This window comes from Bactrocera tryoni, chromosome 5 (genome assembly GCF_016617805.1).
Source record: "Bactrocera tryoni isolate S06 chromosome 5, CSIRO_BtryS06_freeze2, whole genome shotgun sequence".
In the NCBI taxonomy this organism is placed as follows: domain Eukaryota; kingdom Metazoa; phylum Arthropoda; class Insecta; order Diptera; family Tephritidae; genus Bactrocera; species Bactrocera tryoni.
The window spans coordinates 76,928,816-76,947,839 of NC_052503.1; positions in this window are offsets into that span (position 1 = coordinate 76,928,816).

Genomic DNA, 19,024 nt, shown 5'->3' on the forward strand with positions numbered 1-19,024 from the left:
ACGTTTCCTGCTGGCTCGTGGCAAACTACATCTACTCTGTTTAGGGTATAAAGTGTAATGAAATGTAAATGCCGCACTTTTGCTTTACCTGTGCCCGTTGTTTTTTTTTTTTTTTGGTATGCATATGTGTGAGTGTGTGTGAACGCTCCAACATGTGTAACTTGACATACGAGACTGAAAGCGCCCAAACAGAATGGCTTGAACACGAAAATTACTTGCAAATTACGACCATTCAACGCTCATAACTTTTAATACAACACACAACAACAAAAACACGAAAAAATATTGTTGAAACCACAGCAGGCAGGCAAGCAGCTGAACAAAAGTAATTGCAAGTAATTGTGAGGGGGTTTAGCCGACAATGACGTTGGTGAGACGCTGAGCCGCCAAGTGCCAAGTCATTTCAGCGCGCGTCGCCACCGCGCACCCGAACAGCGCTGCAAATATTTAGCGAATTGTAAGAAAATCAGCGTGCCAACGAGAAATTCCGCCACTTCAACGTAAGGCGGAAAATTGGGCACACGTGTTGCTGGCAAAGCGCAAACGATTACAATTGCAAAGTACTTCAACCACAAAAAAAAACAAAAACAACAAATAATAATAATTTTCAATCAAAACAAAGGACACTTAAAATTTTACACATATTGAAATGCCAATTGCACGGCGCGCATGTGCCAAGTGCTGCCTGCTGCCGCTCTAACTTTATTTTATTGTGGCTTTTATGACAGTTGGTTGTAGGTAATTTCGTTATGAAATGGCTATTGCGCCACGACATGCCACACCGAGACACGCCATACCACGCGGCGCGCTCGACAGTTGCGCTGGGCTTCATGTGTCCACTCGTGGCCACACACATACACTCATGTGCACATGTGTAGGAAATATAAAATAGTTCATTCAAATAAATATTGAACTGTAGGCATGCGCCTGGCAGTCGCATTAGCGCTGATGGAGGACTGTTTTTGTGTTCAATAAGCGCACTTCAGCGGCGCAAAAGCGAAGCAATTCATATATTGACACAGCTTGCTATTGTCCAGCTGCTTGCGCTTAAGCTGCAGCCGCTTTGTTTTGGCTTCGCAGCCAATTGTGCACGTATACCACGTTTATTGCATTCCTAAGTAATAGAAATCAAATTTATCGAACTCAGTGACACTTGTTTGGAACGAACTGTCTGAAGAGTCAGCACTTTATAGATCACTTGAACGAAAACAGCTGCTTATACGCAGACTGTGATTAGTAATAGTCTACAATAGAGATCTCTTTGTCAAGGATTAGGTTCGTACTTGCTAATTTTCGTACGAATGAGTATGCTCTAGGGGTTGGGGAACAAGAAATGTTGGCTGGAGCAATTCAAAGTTCGATTAATTAATAAAATGAAAATTGTTTACATGAACTGTCGAATTCTTCTTCTTCAAATAAAACCGTTTTCCAGCGTGCTCGTCTTTCAGAGGTTAGAATTAATAACTCAATATAAACTCTGATATTCACGGTTTTCATACTCTGAGCAATCAAAATTATGTTCTTCTATGGAAAACTTTTTTATTTGAGGAAATATATTTACAAAATTTGGCAAAAATTTTTTTCCTAGGCAACTCTTAAATCTCCACAGAAATTGTTAAGATCGGAGCCTTATAGCATATAGCTGCCATACATACAAACTGAACTATCAAAATCATGTTCTCGTATAAAAAACTTTTTTAGTTTAAGAGATATCTTCACGAAATTTTGCACGGGTTATTCTCCAAAGCAACGCTATAATCCACGAAAATTATTTTTAGATTGAAGCACTACAACATATAGCTGCCATACAAACTGACCAAACCAAATCAAGTTCTTATATTGAAAACTTGTTTATATGAGGAGATATCTTCATGAAATTTTACTGAAATTATTACCCTGGTCAACTATATAATCCTTGAAGAAAGTGTTCAGATCGGAGCAGTATAGCATATAGCTGCCATACAAAGCGAAGGATCAAAATCAAGCCTTTGTATGGCAAACTTGTTTAATGTGAAGATATGTTCATGAAATTTTACATGATTTATTATCCAGAGTATCTATACAATCTTTGAAGAAATTGTTCAAATCAGAGCAGTATAGCATATATCTGTCATACAAAGTGATCCATCAAAATCAGTCTCATCTTTGCTCACATTTCCAGCTGGCTGGCTTATATATTATACCTGCTTAGATATTTCCTATATAATCAATATTTATGAAATTAATATCCTCAACTTTTTGTGTGTATATAAACGACAGCACATTTGCCGCCAGCCGAAAGACCTTGATAGCAGATCACTTGCCAATCAATGCAGCGTTTTTTTAAGTGCTCGGCATAACATCATGAATTAAGTGTTAAGTGAGAAGTGTAAATAAATCATCAAACTGTTTATATATCTAATAAACGCTTATGTTGTTTGTTTATACGCCAGCTATGGCAAGCGGGCAATTGAGCGTAACGAAAGACTTAAGCAAGAAACGCGCAGCGAGTGTACTTAGCGCACACCCAGTTTTCGAGACACACGCGCAAGCGTATATACATATATATATTTTTATCATTTTATAGAGTGTCTATGTGCATGTGGCGCTATAGTAGTGCACTATAAGCTATGACATTTAAGCGTCTGTTGCAGCTTAAGCTGCGCCACAGCGCTCCAACTGTTAACCTTCATGTCTTATGCAATCTGGAGAAACACAAAGCGAGCGCAGATAATGAAAATCGACTACAAGCAAAACAAAAGCAACGCTTCAAGTGTCAAGTGTCAATAAGTAACTCAATAATAATAAGTAACAAAAACAAAGCGCTACATATTTGTGGCAAGGGGATGCTTTTATTGGGGGCGGTAGTTGACAGCTTACAGCTGAACAAAAGATTAATGCTTTGCTAGCTTGAATATGGCTGCCTGCGCGTTTCGAAATCGCATTATCGCTTGATTTTTGCAATAATCGATGAAGAATGCAATAAGCTGCAAAGGGAAATCGACAGCTGACAGCTGCAGAAGAAATGTGAAAAGAAATTCCGAGACCCCAAAATTCATAACGCCTGAGTTGGCTTAAAGCGCATGTTGTGCTTAAGGCAACAAATATGCATGGATCGGTATTTTCGAGTCGCATATCTCACAAATGTCAGCTGCCGCCTGCGCGCTTACAAATTAAGGTCTTAAACTGTGGCATAACGGTCAATATAAACAACAAGAACTGCGCGCGCCCAACGCGCCGCTCCCCACTGGTGTTGGCTGTTGTGCGCGTTTTGTATAACTGTCTGACTTTTGAACTATTGTGTTGGCGAACCGTTATCTTGGGCTATCAGTGAATAATTATTCAAATGTCACACTGTGGCTGGTCAAACAATCAAAGCAGTTTATGATTATAAGTAAGAAAAAAGTAAATTAATTAAAGCAGAAATGCTTGCTGTAGCATAGCAAACCTAAAAATTTATGCGTGTGTGTGAGCGCATGGCAAGAGGCCACAGAGGCATTCCCCAAATGACAGCGCTGACCCAATTTTTGGCGCCGCGATTCTACGCGCTTTTAACATGCAAACTGAAATGAAGCAAACACACACATATACTATACTTATATATATACAAAAAAAAAATATATATATTTATACGTATGTATGGCATATTTATGCTCGCGTGCTAGTTTGCGCTTGTATGTGTCTCACACACTGACATTGGAATGCTGTGCGGCAAAGCGACCAAAAGCAGACCCTCAAAAGGCATAAATAAGCAACGAAAATGTGAAAAGAAGCGCTTCTAAAGTCGAAACCACAGTTGAAATGCGTTTTTGTAGCTGTTGTTGTTGTACAATGTGGCAGCAGCATATGTTTGAGGCAATTTTTGTATTGCAACGCTGCGCAGAACAGTCCAAGTGACGACGAAACAAATTGGCGCACAACAAAAAAACATAAAAAGCGTGCACGCATATGCACAGTGCAGAGTCGTGCACGCATGCACAGTCGTGTGTGTTTATGTCTCGTGCATGTCTGTTTGTCTGCTGGCATTAAACACTTTCTCCGGCCCTCAAAGTTTGCAAAGCAATTAAGCATCGCATGAGCTGTGCATATTAAAAGCTTAATACTGTACTCGGGCAAGATAAGTTCGGTAGCAGGATGCGAGCATGCCTCGACGCACCGTTAAAATATGACATCAGTAAAGCAAAAACAAACAAAAATTAAAAAACCAAAAAGGCACATTAAGAAGGGGTTGTGCGCATGAAGGTTAAGAAAAACTGCACAGATGAGCAAAACTGCAAATATTTGGCAGCAATTATAGGGAGTGTAATAAGCGCTGAGTTGCCATATTTTGTGAATTTTATACACTAAAGAGGGTATTTTCAGCTTGTGGCCATGTTTGTAAGCTCCAAAAAGAGGAATATATATATTTTTCGATGCATATATAATTATACTTTATAGGTTTATCGACGCCTATATGTAAGATGATCAGTATGACGAGCTGGGTCGATTTAGTCTTGTTCGCCTGTATGTATATACGAGAACTCGTTTTTCAGTTTTTGAGATACCGGTTTAAAATTTTGCACACGTTCCTTTTTTATCCATAAGCCGCTGATTTGCTTGAATTGTCGACTTTGGAACACTATAGCATATAGCTGCCATACAAACTGACCGATCAAAATCAGGTTTTGTATGGAAAACTTTTTTATTTCAAGAGATATCTTCACGAAATTTAACGTGGAATATTACCATAGGAAAGACTATAATACTCAAAGAAATTATTTAAATCGAATCACTATAGCTTATAGCTGCCATACAAACTGAACGATCAAATACGTGACCTTGTAAGAAAAACTATTTTATTTGATAAGCTATCTTCACAAAATTTGGATGGAATTATTTTCTAAGATAACGGTACAATATATGAAAGAAATTTTCAGATCGGATCACTATAGCATGTAGCTGCCATACAAATTGAACGCTCGAACTCAAGTTTTTATATGGAAAAGTTTTTTATTTAAGCAGCTAACTTAAAAAAATTTAGCAAAAATTAATTTCTAAGGTAACGGTACAATCTTTCGAAAACAATATGTCGATCAGATTACTATAGTAAACAGCTGCCATACAAACTGAACGACCAAAATAAAGTTAAAGATATTTTATAGCCATTTATGGTATAAAAAATGGACTTATGGACTTAGGGTATTATAGCTTGAATGCAACCAAAGTTAATGGGTTTTCTTATTTTAGTTTAATTTTTGGCAATTTGTCTGAAAGCAGTGCCCCCATATCCAACTTATTGAAAGAATAGTGCTCGAGCTGATGCAATTAATGATGAGTTAACTGCTGAAATTTTTTACATAAAATTAAAAATTAATTTAATCTTTTTTTAATTTTTTTGTGTTTCGGGATTTTACTTCTAACCTACATTTTGTTTTATATTTTACAAAAACGCCACTTAAAACTTGGCAGCTGATGAAAAGAGTATACTGATGAACATATTTAACTGATGATTATATTTTTTGATGAGTTCACTATAATGTCCGATCTACTGACAACAACCTCGCTTTGTAACGGTAAACACAGCTTCTGTGCTCTACAACTACAACAACATAGTATAAAATGAGAACTCAAGTAGGTGGATCATACGTCGTTTCCTTTCTTTTTTGAAATTTCCACACTTTGTTGTTGTTGCAATTGTTGTTGTTTACGTTTCACCTTTATCGCATTTGTTTTTGGCAGCTTATTTTGACTTGTCAATTTCATCACTTTTGCATGCAAACCACCAAACCTTGCAATGTTATTATATATGGAAGTAGTAGCAACCGTGCAACCGATTAACCGGTGAATCAAGCAGTCTAACAGTCAACCGGTGAGACATGCAGCCACTCACTCGCTCATGCGCTCACTTTGCTAGACACTTCGTTAGCAGCGTCCGTTTGCGCGTCAACCGTTTGGCATTGATGTTGCAGCGTGCGCCTGTGCGCGCGCTTGCCACAATATGTGGCATCAACAAGCAAATTAAAATGCAAAATGAAAAGCGCGAAACTGCAAGCGAAGCGCAGGCAAATGCAAAATAAAATAGGCACGTTTGTGCTTTTGTTATTGTTTTTGTTTATAAAAACAAGCATAACAACAATAATAAGTACAACAGCATAAAAACAAAAACGTGACCGCATTTTGTAAGCAATGAGCTGAGCTCTTAAAGGCACTGCTGCTGGTTGCTGCTGGTAACATGCAGCTAGCCTTGCCATATTGTTTGCTTTTTCATTATTTTTTTCCATTTTTTTGTTTTGTAATTTTTTTTTGCTGCAAACAACATCTCACTTGGTGCATGCTGCAGTTTATTTGCGCTTGTTGCATAAATTTGTTTATTTTGCTGCTGCGCCCGCATACATGCCTCACGCTTGTTATGCGCAGCCGCAACAGCGCGCCTTAAAAAACAGTTTGTTGCTGTTTCAATTTTGTTTTTATTTCTGTTTACTTGCCTCTACTTTTTCATTTTGTTGCGCCAAAATGCCAACGAATTCGCAATGGAAATCTAATAAAATATAAATTGCAGCAACGGGAGCGGGAATACGCTTGCTGCACAACTGCAATAACAGCAACAAAAGCACATAGCAATAATGTAGCATAAAAATCGTTGGAAAATTTTGTGTAAGCACGAGCGCTCTGACAAGCCAACAAACAGTTGCCACGTTTTTTGGTTTTTTGCCCGACTCATTCAACTAATCAGGCAATAAGCAGCCTAGTGCCGGCAGTCAAATGGACAAGGTGCAATTCAATGACACGAATGTATCGCCTGCCAATTGCCGACTGCTAACTAGTAACCTGCTCGCTGCTCGTTACTCGCTTAGTGTTGCCAATTGTTGCTGTTGACCGCTGCGTTGATTTATTTCGTGTTTATTTAATTTTTAGCATTTCACACCAAATTCGCGCGTTTGGCGTCCGTCTCAGTGTTGCGAATAATTTTTAATTTTGGTTAATACGAAGTTGCTTATTATACCCTGAACAGGGTCTGTATATACCCGGACTTCTTCCTCAACAATATCCGAAGAAATTATTCAGATCGAATGAACGAAGCAGATAACAAAGCTTTCATTGAACTGACAGGTCAAATTCAAGTCCTTGTACAGAAAACTTTTTCATTTGAAAAGGCATCTTCATAAAATTTTGCATGGATTATTATTCGAGGTAGCGCCTCAACCTATAGAGAAATTGTACAAATTGGGATACTTTAGCATATAGCTTCCATACCAACTGAACGATCAAATCCCAGTCTTCGTATGGAAAACTTTTCTATTTGACGAGCTATCTTCACGAAATTTGCTACAGCTCATTATCTAAAGCACCGCTGCAATCTGCGCGGTAAGATGGGGACTACTATAGCATATAGCTGCCATACAAACTGAACGAACAACTTCAAGTCCCTGTTTGGAAAACTTTTTTATTTGACAAGATATCGCAATGAAATTTTGCATGAGATATTATGCAAGACAGCGCCATAATCTTCGAGAAAATTGTGCTGATAGGAACACTATAGCATATAGCTGCCATACAAAATGTTTACTCAAAATCTAAATAAAGAAATTTTTAAAGTCTTATACTGTAAGAAATGCACCTGTGTGGGGTATTATAGTTTCGATGCAGTCGAAGTTAATGTTTTCTGTTGTTTTTGTTTCGAATTTCGCGACAACTGCCAGTAGCCAATTAGGTTAAGTTAATCTGGTATTCCAAGAGTAACCAATTAACTCATGATTCTTTGGACTGCCGTGAGGTCTGTAAATTCGTATGCAATGGGAGAGAAATTTTGTTTATTTTTTTTAAGTGAAGAATTTTCTGACATAATCGTGATTAATTGGTTAATTTTACTTAAAATTAACTAAAAGAAATCGCTCTATAATAAGCAGAATGGAAGCAAAAGAGTTAGCTATTAAGCTCATCAAAGATTATTGTAAATGTTCAAGATTACTATTTAGGCTGTTATAAGCTATATTTTTCAAGGATTGTGTAGGTTGTTTATTTTTTCATATCTTGATCGATGGTATTTATTGCCTTTTTAGCTTAAAATTCGGTCACAATGGTGCTCGATGCGATGGTGCATTATCATCGTGTTAAAAATCCCGAAATTTCTCTCTCACAAAACCGCCCGTTTTCTACGGATGTTCTCACGGAAGCGAACTCAATATGACCGTCTGTCCCTCCGTAACCAATTGATGATGCACCAAACCTCGAATTACGAAAAATCATTGGGCATCGCTCTGATTTTTGAGCCGCTTTGATTTCGGCTCACTTTGTCCCCGCCTTCCGATGATTGTTGACTTGTTTGCGTGTCAAACTCGTAAACCCATGTCTCATTGGCAGTCATAATGCTCTCCATGAATGTGGGATTAGAATTCGCTTCATCAAGTATGTCAAAAGAGACCTTTATCGGAACGATTTAAGCAAGAACGCGTTGCATACCCAAAATTTCCACCAAAATCATTCGAACAGACTCGCGAGAGATGTTGAGCTCTCTTACCATCTTTTTAATACTTGCCTGACTATTTAAAAGCATATACTTCACTTTTTAATGTTTTCATGAGTTGCCAGAAACATTTTGAATTTTGAAAAATCCTTTCAGGGAGATAGTTTTGAATATCAGTGAGCTCTTGATGGATTGGTCAAAACTTGGGTGGAAGGTTGGTGTAGGGTTTACTGTCAGGAGCTCTCTATCAGCTCCAGTTTCAGACTTCCTGACTCTTGCTGTGCCTTCCAAAACGAGGTTGTAGCTTTTAAGGTAGTAGTAGATTAACTGATCCGGACTGCTGCCTTCTTGAGAGAAGTGACCATCCACTCAGATAGTAGAGCGGCGACACTAGTCTTGAACCCTATAACAGTGCGTTCAGGGTTGGTCTAGAAGTGCTTAACCTCACTATCAATAACACAGAGTGTCTTTGTGATAAGACCGGTATGGACGTGAGGCCACAGCGGAATCGCAAGAAATTATAAAGCTGATTAGCTAGTAGCTGGTGTTCCCGTATATTTTTGTATTGTACTACTAGATAGCTGGGCTTCGCGGAAGTTTGCCAGCGCTGGACTATTTCGTAGACTACATTAGCTCCGAAAATGCTGGAAACAAAACTATGAAAGGAATATTAAGCTTGTCGGGTAGTGAATTGGCATCCTTGAAGCTTCAAAATTATAACCTTTTTTAATATTTTTAATTTCGTTGAAAAATAATGCTCTGATGTCTCTAGCTGCTAGAAAGTGTAAGTTGACTCAACACAAATTCCTGTAAATGCAGCGACGCTTAATGACAAAACATGCAGGCTCAGTGCCAAGCAGCAAATAAAAGACAGCGGCGGTGGGAAGCGATAAGATAATAATAAGAAATATAAAAAAATATAAAAGAATAAATATGTAAAACCCAGAAATGGCATGCTGTTACGACAATGTTGCATGCAGCTCAGCTGTACGTGTGTAAAAATGTTTCACTCTGTCTGGCGTGCAAAATCATTTGTGGTAAGATTAAACAATTTGGTCGGAGGCGACAGTGGAGCCGGACACTTAATGGGTTAATCGCTGCAAAATGACTTTGCAGTTTATTAAAATTAAATACCCAACCGACAGACACACCAGCACAATTGGCAGCATCTATAGTATGTGTGTATGTGGTGTTGCACACGTGCTGTTGCTTTGCATGCGCAACATTTGCTATTTTCGAGGAGAAAGTTCTTGCATTCGGAAATGCCAATGCGTTGAGCGAGTCGCCACAGCTGCAAGCAAAAAGTGCCAATTTATACACAACAACAATAACAACAAACACGCAACATAAGCGCTTATGTTTGTGTATGTGTTGATGCATGCGTGTTAATGTATACATAAATGCATGCGGTGGCAGCGCAACAATATTTAGCGTGTGCATTCCCTTTAATGTTGCATAAACTGTTTGGCTGGCAACTGCGCTGTGGGCAAAAGACTTGCCATAAAAGTAATAAAGATGAAGCCGCAGATAAGTTTCAACAAGCTGTCAGGGAAACATTTTAAGTAGATGTTACTAGCTGCTAGCGGCTTTCGCGCTGGTGGCAAGCATATTAATGTGTGTCTTTGATGGCATGCCTGTGCGGGTTTGCATGCGCGTTGCTGACCTTTTGGATTAGTGAATCGCTGCCATTATAAGTTGATAAGTGTGTATTGAAATCTTGCAGGAATTGTGATTCACTCATTAGAAAAGCGATTAAAAAATAAAACCAAGCAAAAATGTTAACTTCTGTAGCGCTGAAGTTTTAATAATCTCCATAAATATCAAAGTTTCAATACAAGAATTTGTTTGAAATGATTAGTTAGTATGGTAGCTATATGCCATAGTAATCTGATCAGAACGATTTCTTCGGAGTTTGTACCGCTGCTTTAGGTAATAATTCGGGACAAATTTCGTGAGGATATCTGATCAAATGAAAAGTTTTCCATATAAACACTTGTTTTGGATAGTTCAGTTTGTATGGCAGCTATAGGCTATAGTGATCCGATCGGATTGATTTCTTTGAAGATTATACCGTTGATTCAGATAATAATCCACGCCAAATTTGGTAAAGATTTCTCATCCAATAAAAAGGTTTTCCCTACAAGCACTTGCTTCTGACCGTTTAATTTGTTTGGCAGCTAAGTATATGCTAACGTATATTAGTCCGATCGGAACAATTTCTTCGGAGAGTGTAATGTTATCTTAAACAATAATCTATGCCGAATCTTGTGCAGATATCTCATCAAAAAAAAAGTTTTCCCCACAAGGACTTGCTTTTGATCGTTCAGTTTGTATGGCAGCTATAGGCTACAGTGGTCCGATATCGGGGTCTCCAACAAATGAGCAGCTTCCTGGTGCGGAAATAATTTATGTAAAGTTTCAGATCGATATCTCCAAAACTGAGGTACTAGCTAGCGTATATACCGACAGAGGGAGAAGCAGCCAGACATAACTAAATGGACTCAGCTCTTTCCACTGATCGTAAAAATATGTATGTATTTTTTATAGGGTCTTCAACTCTTTTTGAGTGTTACAAAGTTCGTGGTAAACCCTGTTAAGGGTATACTAACCTGAAAGGCCATGCGTCGCTCTTCCTTGTGGCCTGTGTGGCTTAGCTTCGACGCCAGCGCTGGCGTGCGCCTTTAATTACCATAAATGCGCTTTAATTTAATTTAATTGCGTAAACATTTCGTCCGCATTAAAGTGCCGTTTTGCTAAGCGCATGCGTGTGCGTAATCAGTTGGTGAACTAGAATTTTGACACTGTCATTGCGTTTGTTTATTTTTCCTATTTTCACCATTATTTATGAAGTGTTTTCGCTTGTTCGCTGTTCGTCGAAACACAGAAATTATGTATTTGCGCGCGTCATGTGGGCTGCAACGGCAGTCTTCATGTATAATGAACACACACTTACAAAGAAGCGCCTCTGACCGCACAGCAAGTTCGTTTCTTGAGTCTTTTGAGTCTTTCACGCTCGACTCGTGGCTCAACCGTTTTTGCATATAAATGAAATGTTAATTTCTTTTACAAATTTATTTATCTATGATTTTGATAATTTTTTCCATTTCTATTATACTTCTTCTTTAGCATTTCTTTGGTTTAATTTTTGTATTTTTGGTTCACAGTGAGGTGTCTCATTAAAATTTTTCGCTCGGTGTCAGTTAACGCTGTTCGAGACTGTCAGTATCACGCCGCCTATCTAAGAAATTAGAAAATTATACACACGCTCGTCTATTTTCGTGTGCTGATGCCATGCATAGAAATGTATATATTATTGTATGTCTGTATGGAATTGTAGATTTTGTAAATATTGCTGAGATTTTAACACATTCTGCTGTTAGCAAAGATGCTTGTAGATATGCGTGAGCATTTACATATACAAGTATGATTGCGGAATGACTTTAAAAGAAAATATTTATTTTATTAGCAGAATTTTCTTTAAGTAGAAAATTATGTTTTTTGCAAATAAATATTATCTGGGAATATCTATAATATATTTAAACTTATATAAAATAAATGGAAGTCAAATTAGTTGTTTATATTATTGCTTGCCTGTTCAGCCATTGCTACTTAGAATTAGATATGTATATTTCGAAATTTTATTCATAAGTTCAACCAACTGATCTTGATCTTGAGTACAGTTATAAGAATAGTTGTTGCGCATTTAGGGCAATACAAGTAAAACCTTCGCTTGCGCCGTAGTAGTTGCATTTCTTATAGCATAACAGGGATAAAGAGATCTTTATGCTGGTTTTGATCGTGCAGTTTGTATGACAGCTATATGCCAAAGTTATCCGAACTCAATAATTTGTGTGGATATTGTAGCAATATCTTGAGTAATTTTCTGTGCCAAATTTCGTGCAGATAGCTCGTCAAATAAAAAAGTTTTTCCTACAAGGACTTGATTTTCTTTGATCAGTTTGTATAGCAGCTATATGCTAATGCAGTCCGATCTGAATAAATTTTTGAAAGATTGTAGCAGTGCCTTCGGAAATAATATGTGCTAAATTTCAGGAAGATATCTCGTCAACTAAAAAAATTATCCATACAAGGACTGAATTTTGTTCGACCAGTTTATACCACAGCTATATGTTATAATAGTCCAATTTAAACAATTTCTTCACAGATTACGTAGTTGGGTTTGGCAATAATCCACGACAAATTTCGGGAAGATATCTCGGCAACTTAAAAAGTTTTCGTTACAAGAACTGAATTTTGTTCGATCAGTTTATATGACAGCTATATGTTGTAGGGGTTTAATCGGAACACTTTCTTTAGAGATTGTATCGTTACCTTTGGCATATAATCCATGACAAATTTCAGCAAGATATCTCGTCAACTAAAAGAGTTTTCCATATAAAGAATGAATTTTGTTTGGTCAGTTGAGTAAAGTATTATAAAGTACTATTTCACTTTATTTTTGATAAAAGGTGGGGTCTAAAGCTCTACCAGCTGCCACTTGCAATATTTATTGCGGCAATGTTTTTCATGAAACACAAAAAGTTCAATAATTTGCTTATAAATTACTCAAACTCAGTGATCCCAGTGTCCAGTGATTTTTTGAAAAAGTTATGTAACGCGTCTTCCACCATTTATAAAGCAGCTAAGTGGCTCATGCCTTTAACTCACTTATAGCAAAATATATTTAGCTTGCTAGTGGAAGCACTGAACCATAATAATATGTCTAAAGCACTGCCACAGAACCAAAATTTGATTATCTGCGTATAACTAATTAAAATTTACGGTCATTACAATTCAACAAAGCATTGTGCGTTATATTATTGCTGTTGTTGCTGCAGACAACTATTCATTTTTTGAGAGGGTGTGAAATTTTATATGCCGCATTGATGAAGAAATAAAAAACACATAAATATTTATGGCTACTCACCAATTGGAGACGCATAAATATTCATGCATACATATATGTGCATGAGTGTGTGTGTTTTTGTGTTTGTGTATATGTTATGTGTATAAAATAGGTCTACGTTAGTCACCTCACAAACTGGTTTAGTTTAGTTAATGGAAATTCAGCCAAAAATAAATAAAATTATAATAATTTTAAGAGGCCGCGATCCAAATGATTGGTCTGATTTATGTCCAATTTAAAATATTTCTAGTAATTTTAGCCTTAACTTAAAAAACTATGTGAAAAAACAATGATTTGTGTAGTATGAGCAGCTGTCTTAATAAACATTTCGCTTAGCCTTAAGGCGCTGAAACGCCATGCACATGCCGCTTCGTACATTTACTATTTCCTGAAACGCTATCATTTCGATTACTATAATGCAGAGTCTAAACTGTGTCCATCTTAATTTATTTTCAATTTTCTCACTTCGTTGTTGTTTTGGCTCGAAATCCCATCAAGCTTTGCCATTTCACCTTGACGGCACAATTTGCACCGCATGAGTGCTGGCAACTGGTCTTCCTTCAGCGCACGGCAAATTACGTTGGAATGCGTGGTATGCCTGTGCCGCTGACCGAAATCAACGAAATCAACGCTATACATCGACAATGTCAGCGACAGCACGCCTACCGCGCTACGTCGTCGTCGTTGCAGTGCCGGTTGAGTAATGGAACCCGACAGGCGCACTGCTGGCTTTGGAATTTTCATGCGATATGGGGCGCTGACGCGCTGCTTGTCTCGAGCTTGGCGGGGGGACACATACCTGCGCGTTCATAATTTTTGTAGTTTACTACCCATATACGAAAATATTTGTATATATGTATGTGTGCGTTTGCAATTTATTTGCGCCGCCAATGTGTGCGTTATTGCTTCCAGCTGGCGTTGTTGCAGCTACTGTGTCAGCCAACTGTCGCGCACCGTTAAAAGTTGCGTTAATCTGCGAAATTGCTTATTTTGATTTACGATTTTCAGGTTTCGTGTTTATTTGTCGAGCGCAACAGCGGAATTTCGTGTTAATTATTATGTGTAAGCGAGTGTTGTTGCTGTTGGCGAGGTATTGCGGTCTTAGATTTCGGAAAGTATGCGACAAGTATTATTTTCTTTGCTGTTAAAGAATTTATTTAAAACAAATTTCATTTGCTGCTTTTTGAGATGCTTGATTGCTTAAAATTCCAAGCCTAAGTCAGGCTGAGCATATTCAAGTCTTGTTTTCCGCTCTGTCTTTAAATACGCAAACTAGTCAATCAGTTTTTAATATATAATCCCCAAATTTTGCGCACATGCTATTCTGCTCAAAAAGTTGCTTATTTGTCTGTATTGCCGATTTTGGCATCCTATAGCATATAGCTGCCATACAAACTGAACGATCAAAATCAAGTGCTTGTATGGAAAACTTTTTTATTTGACGTTATATCTTCACGAATTCATGCACACAATATAACCTTAAATAATGCCACAACCTCCTAAGAAATTTTCCAGATCGCATCACTATAACATATAGCTGCCATACAAACTGAACGATCAAAATGTAGCTCTTGCATGGACACTTTATTTGTGAATAGTATTAGAGCTACGTTGCAACCGCAGTTAACTTTTTCCGTTCTATGGTAGAATTTATTCTAATTTCTATAATCTCTAATTTTATGGCACTAGGCCTAACAGAACAGGTCTTACAGCATGCCGCAGAGCTATGAACTCTAAAATTTTTTCTAAGTTAAAAGCTTACCAAAGCGTAGAAATTGAAATTTATAGCACACACGCGCCTGCATGAATGCACAACACTCAATTTCGAGCATCACATGCATGATATTATGTGCCTCTGAGCATAAGAAGCTACAAATGTTTATTATAAAATCATGTTGTGTTAATTATTGTGCCTTCCGCTTTAATTTAAATAACAAACAGCACATTAAATGCAGCTTAACACAAATAACAAGAGATCTGAACTACTTTTTATTACTTGAAGCTCAGTGGTTTCGTGATTTCGTGGTTTCCAAAATAATTCGTTCTATTTTATAGACGACAAAACGGCGTTTGCCTCCAAATCGGTCATCTTCAGCTTCTTTTACGTAGGTTGCTACATTTGAAAATATTTGTTTACAGTTTTACTGGCGCATGCGTTCAAAGGCTGCTACTAATAAATTATGTTAAGCTTGCATATTTAATTGGCATTAAATACAACAAAAGCGTTAAGCGCTATTTTTTTCTATTGTCTAAAAAAGCGCTATAGTGCTATCAAAAGTCACTATACGTCTAATTAACTGGCACAGATGCTGCCTACGTGGGCGTTGTACTGCTTAACGCTGTCACTCTTGAACGCGCTGGCGTGTGCCTTTTGTGATATCTGGTAACACTGGCTTATTAACCACATTTACAAGTGTGTTAATTAAGCCAATAAAGCAAGTAAAAAATACAAAAATAACAAGAATGTCATTTTAATATAATAAAAAATTATATTTAATATTGCTTAGGCCCTACAGACAGCTTGCCTGAGCCGCAGTAGCAGTTTCGGCTAAAATTACGCGCGATTTATTACAGCGTTACAAGCAATAAAAGTCAAAAAGTCAAAGCAGGAATCAAAAGATTTACAGCAGAATTTAATATTTTTTCACCGCAGCAAAATATAAATTTGAGGAACTCGTTATTGATTTGACATGGCAAGATTGGCGCGCCGCGCCGCGAGCAATTAGCCACACAGACCAACGCACAGGCGGGACTGATTAGCCAATGGTCAGCGAAAAGCTAAGCGCTTATGCTGTAACAGCACAAAACCAACACAAAAACCGAACAGCAACAACACAAAAAACAAACAACAGCAACAACAAGTTAACAAAAAGTCAGCAACAATAACATGAGTTTACGCAGCGTGCCTCAAGCGCGCACATTAGCGCTGCTGACAGCTTAGCAACGACTGCCCTTACATGTCTACAACAAAATATCGATTTCGTTTACTTTGGATTATGCTTTTGAAATTGTTACAGTAAAGCTGTGTATATGCGTGTGTGTATGTGTACATTCTTGACTACCACAACACAAAAGGTTATTGAAAAATCTTTAAGCGCAGATTAATGTATCGCTCGCTATGAACTCAACGCAACCGTAATGGTGATTAATCTTCATTAAAATAGCCAAATATTGTAAACTTTTATGGCAGAAGTGTCGTGGCTCATTTATGGCCTAACAATGGTCGAAGTATCGAAAAGGCAACACAACACTCCGCTGAACATTCCTGTGGAATCAAAACTGCTGAAATCAGTAAATCAGCGTTTAGTTGTGTACTGGTTTACCTTGAACATAATGCTTAAATGCCTTAAATCGTTGTTTGTGTTGTTGTTGCTTGCTCTTATCCTTTTCAAAAATCAAGCAAGAAAAAAATAAGAGAACACCCTACACATATAAAGAAGTTTTCATACAAGTGCTTGCTTATGAGCGTTCATTTTGTATGGTAGCTATATGCTATAGTCGTACGATCTGGAAAATTTCTTAAGATGTTGTAGCGTTGCTTTGAATAATAGTTCGTGCCAAATTTCGTGAGAATATCTTGTCAAATAAAAAAGTTTTCCGTACAAATAATTGATTTTGATAGTTCAGTTTGTATGGCAGCTATATGCTATAATTGTTCGATCTGAACTATTTCTTCGCAGATTATAGTAGTGCCTATAGAATTATTCTGTGTAAAATTTCTTTAAGATATCTTCTCAAATAAAAAAGTTTTCCGTACAAATAATTGATTTTGATAGTTCAGTTTGTATGGCAGCTATATGCTATAATGGTTTGATATCGGCGATTCCGACAAATGAGCAGCTTCTTAAGGGGAAACATTCTTATGCAAAATTTCAGCATAGCTGATCATTTATATACGTACAAGTATAGTATTTTATAGTAGCCCCGATGTTTCCTGTTGTGTGGTACAAACTTCTTGACAAACTTAATATCATTGGCTTGTTCAGGGTATAAAAAGCGCTTAAGAAATTATTTCTAAACTAAATTAATTAATTGGCTTCATGTTAGCAACTGTTCAAGCTGTGATGGTTAAACAGCGCTTAGACATGTAATTAAGCCTTCAAGAGCAATTATTTATAATTATTAGTGCCGAAGAGATGTAGGAATTTAAAAAAATAATTTACATTTTAGTGCGCTACTGTAGCAGAATTTCATTCATGTTGCAGTAAGCTGCTGAATGAAATTCCAACTGTTGAATCAATGTGATGGAAACTCCAAAAAGTAGTGTGATTTCATATTATGAAAAAAATTTCGATTAATAACGAGCGCCATGCATAAATATCGAGTAATGGGGAGTCCTATATGAGCTCATCTGGCTACCTACGGCTAATTTGGTTTATAAGATTAGTTAACTTCATACTTTAATCCATCTTTTTAATTCCACTTAATCACAAGTCAGAGTAAGGTCTGAGTTATCTTCATAATCAACATGTCCAAAAACAATAAATTTGAATCATTAATTTTCTCGATAAAATTATCTAATCAAGAAGCCTCAGCTCTTCCCAAGAGCTAACAAAGATGCTGGGAGGTATCTGTTTAGTTCATAACTTATTGCTACCATTCAAAAATTTAGTGGATGGTTAAGTAACAGAACGCTTTAGCAGTCCTGCCGCAGTTAACTCGTAGGCTGAGATAGAAAACATATTTTTTTTATTGTTAAAATTTGATTTTATTGTTCAATATAGTCACTTACCTTTGAGAGCAATACATTGATTTAGTGGTAATGCAATTTCTATAAAACAATTTGTCTTTAGCCTCAAAGTTCTCACAGCTGTCTGTCGATTGGACTCTGATGTTGAAACTATGCTCATTTAATAGTCATACATTGACGCAAAACTCGTTTTTTTACGATTGAATATCTCCAAACACTCCTCCGAAGCATCAACTCCTCGTTGGTTTTGATCAAAAATTAGCTTACACAGAACCCACTGTTCACAGAGCTCTCTCATACCCAAATATACATTCGCAATATATCCAACACGAGCCTTTGATGTCTTTAGAGCCTTAGCTATCTCAAACAACTTCACTCTACGATCATCGAAATTTGTTTTGTGGACTTTTTTGATGCTTTCGTCGGTAACAATCTGTTTTGGGCGTCTTCGGTGCTCATTTCACCACCTCTAAACTTAGCGCATCAATCCTTGATAGTTGATTTTCCTGGATCAGTCTCCCAAAACTCATCATCAAGTCACGTTTTTGCTTCAACTCTATTTTTTCTCCTTCAAAATATTTTTCACGCGAAATACCTTTTTATTAATTTTTTTCACAATAACATAAGTTGCTGCACTCAAAATGATATAATTCACAAACTAAAGATGCGTCAGTTGTCAAATTTATACACGCGACTTTTAAATAGGGCTAAATCATATGGATTTATTAATAGACGGGTCATCTACGTGTCAACGTGGCGACTTTTCAATAGACCTGTGAGCAGTATTTCTTTCACTCAAAATGCTATATCTTATGAAATATTAGTTTGACAGCTGTCAAGCTTATAGATTATGGATTTAATACCAGCAGTGCCATCTTGTGTCAACACACGAAATTTTTAGCCCACCTGTTAGATGCTACATGCAGTCTGTGAACAAAAAATAGTAAAACTTTTTAATTTAAATTTCGCGCAAAAATCCATTCGTCGAAATATTTTTTTCCAGGTT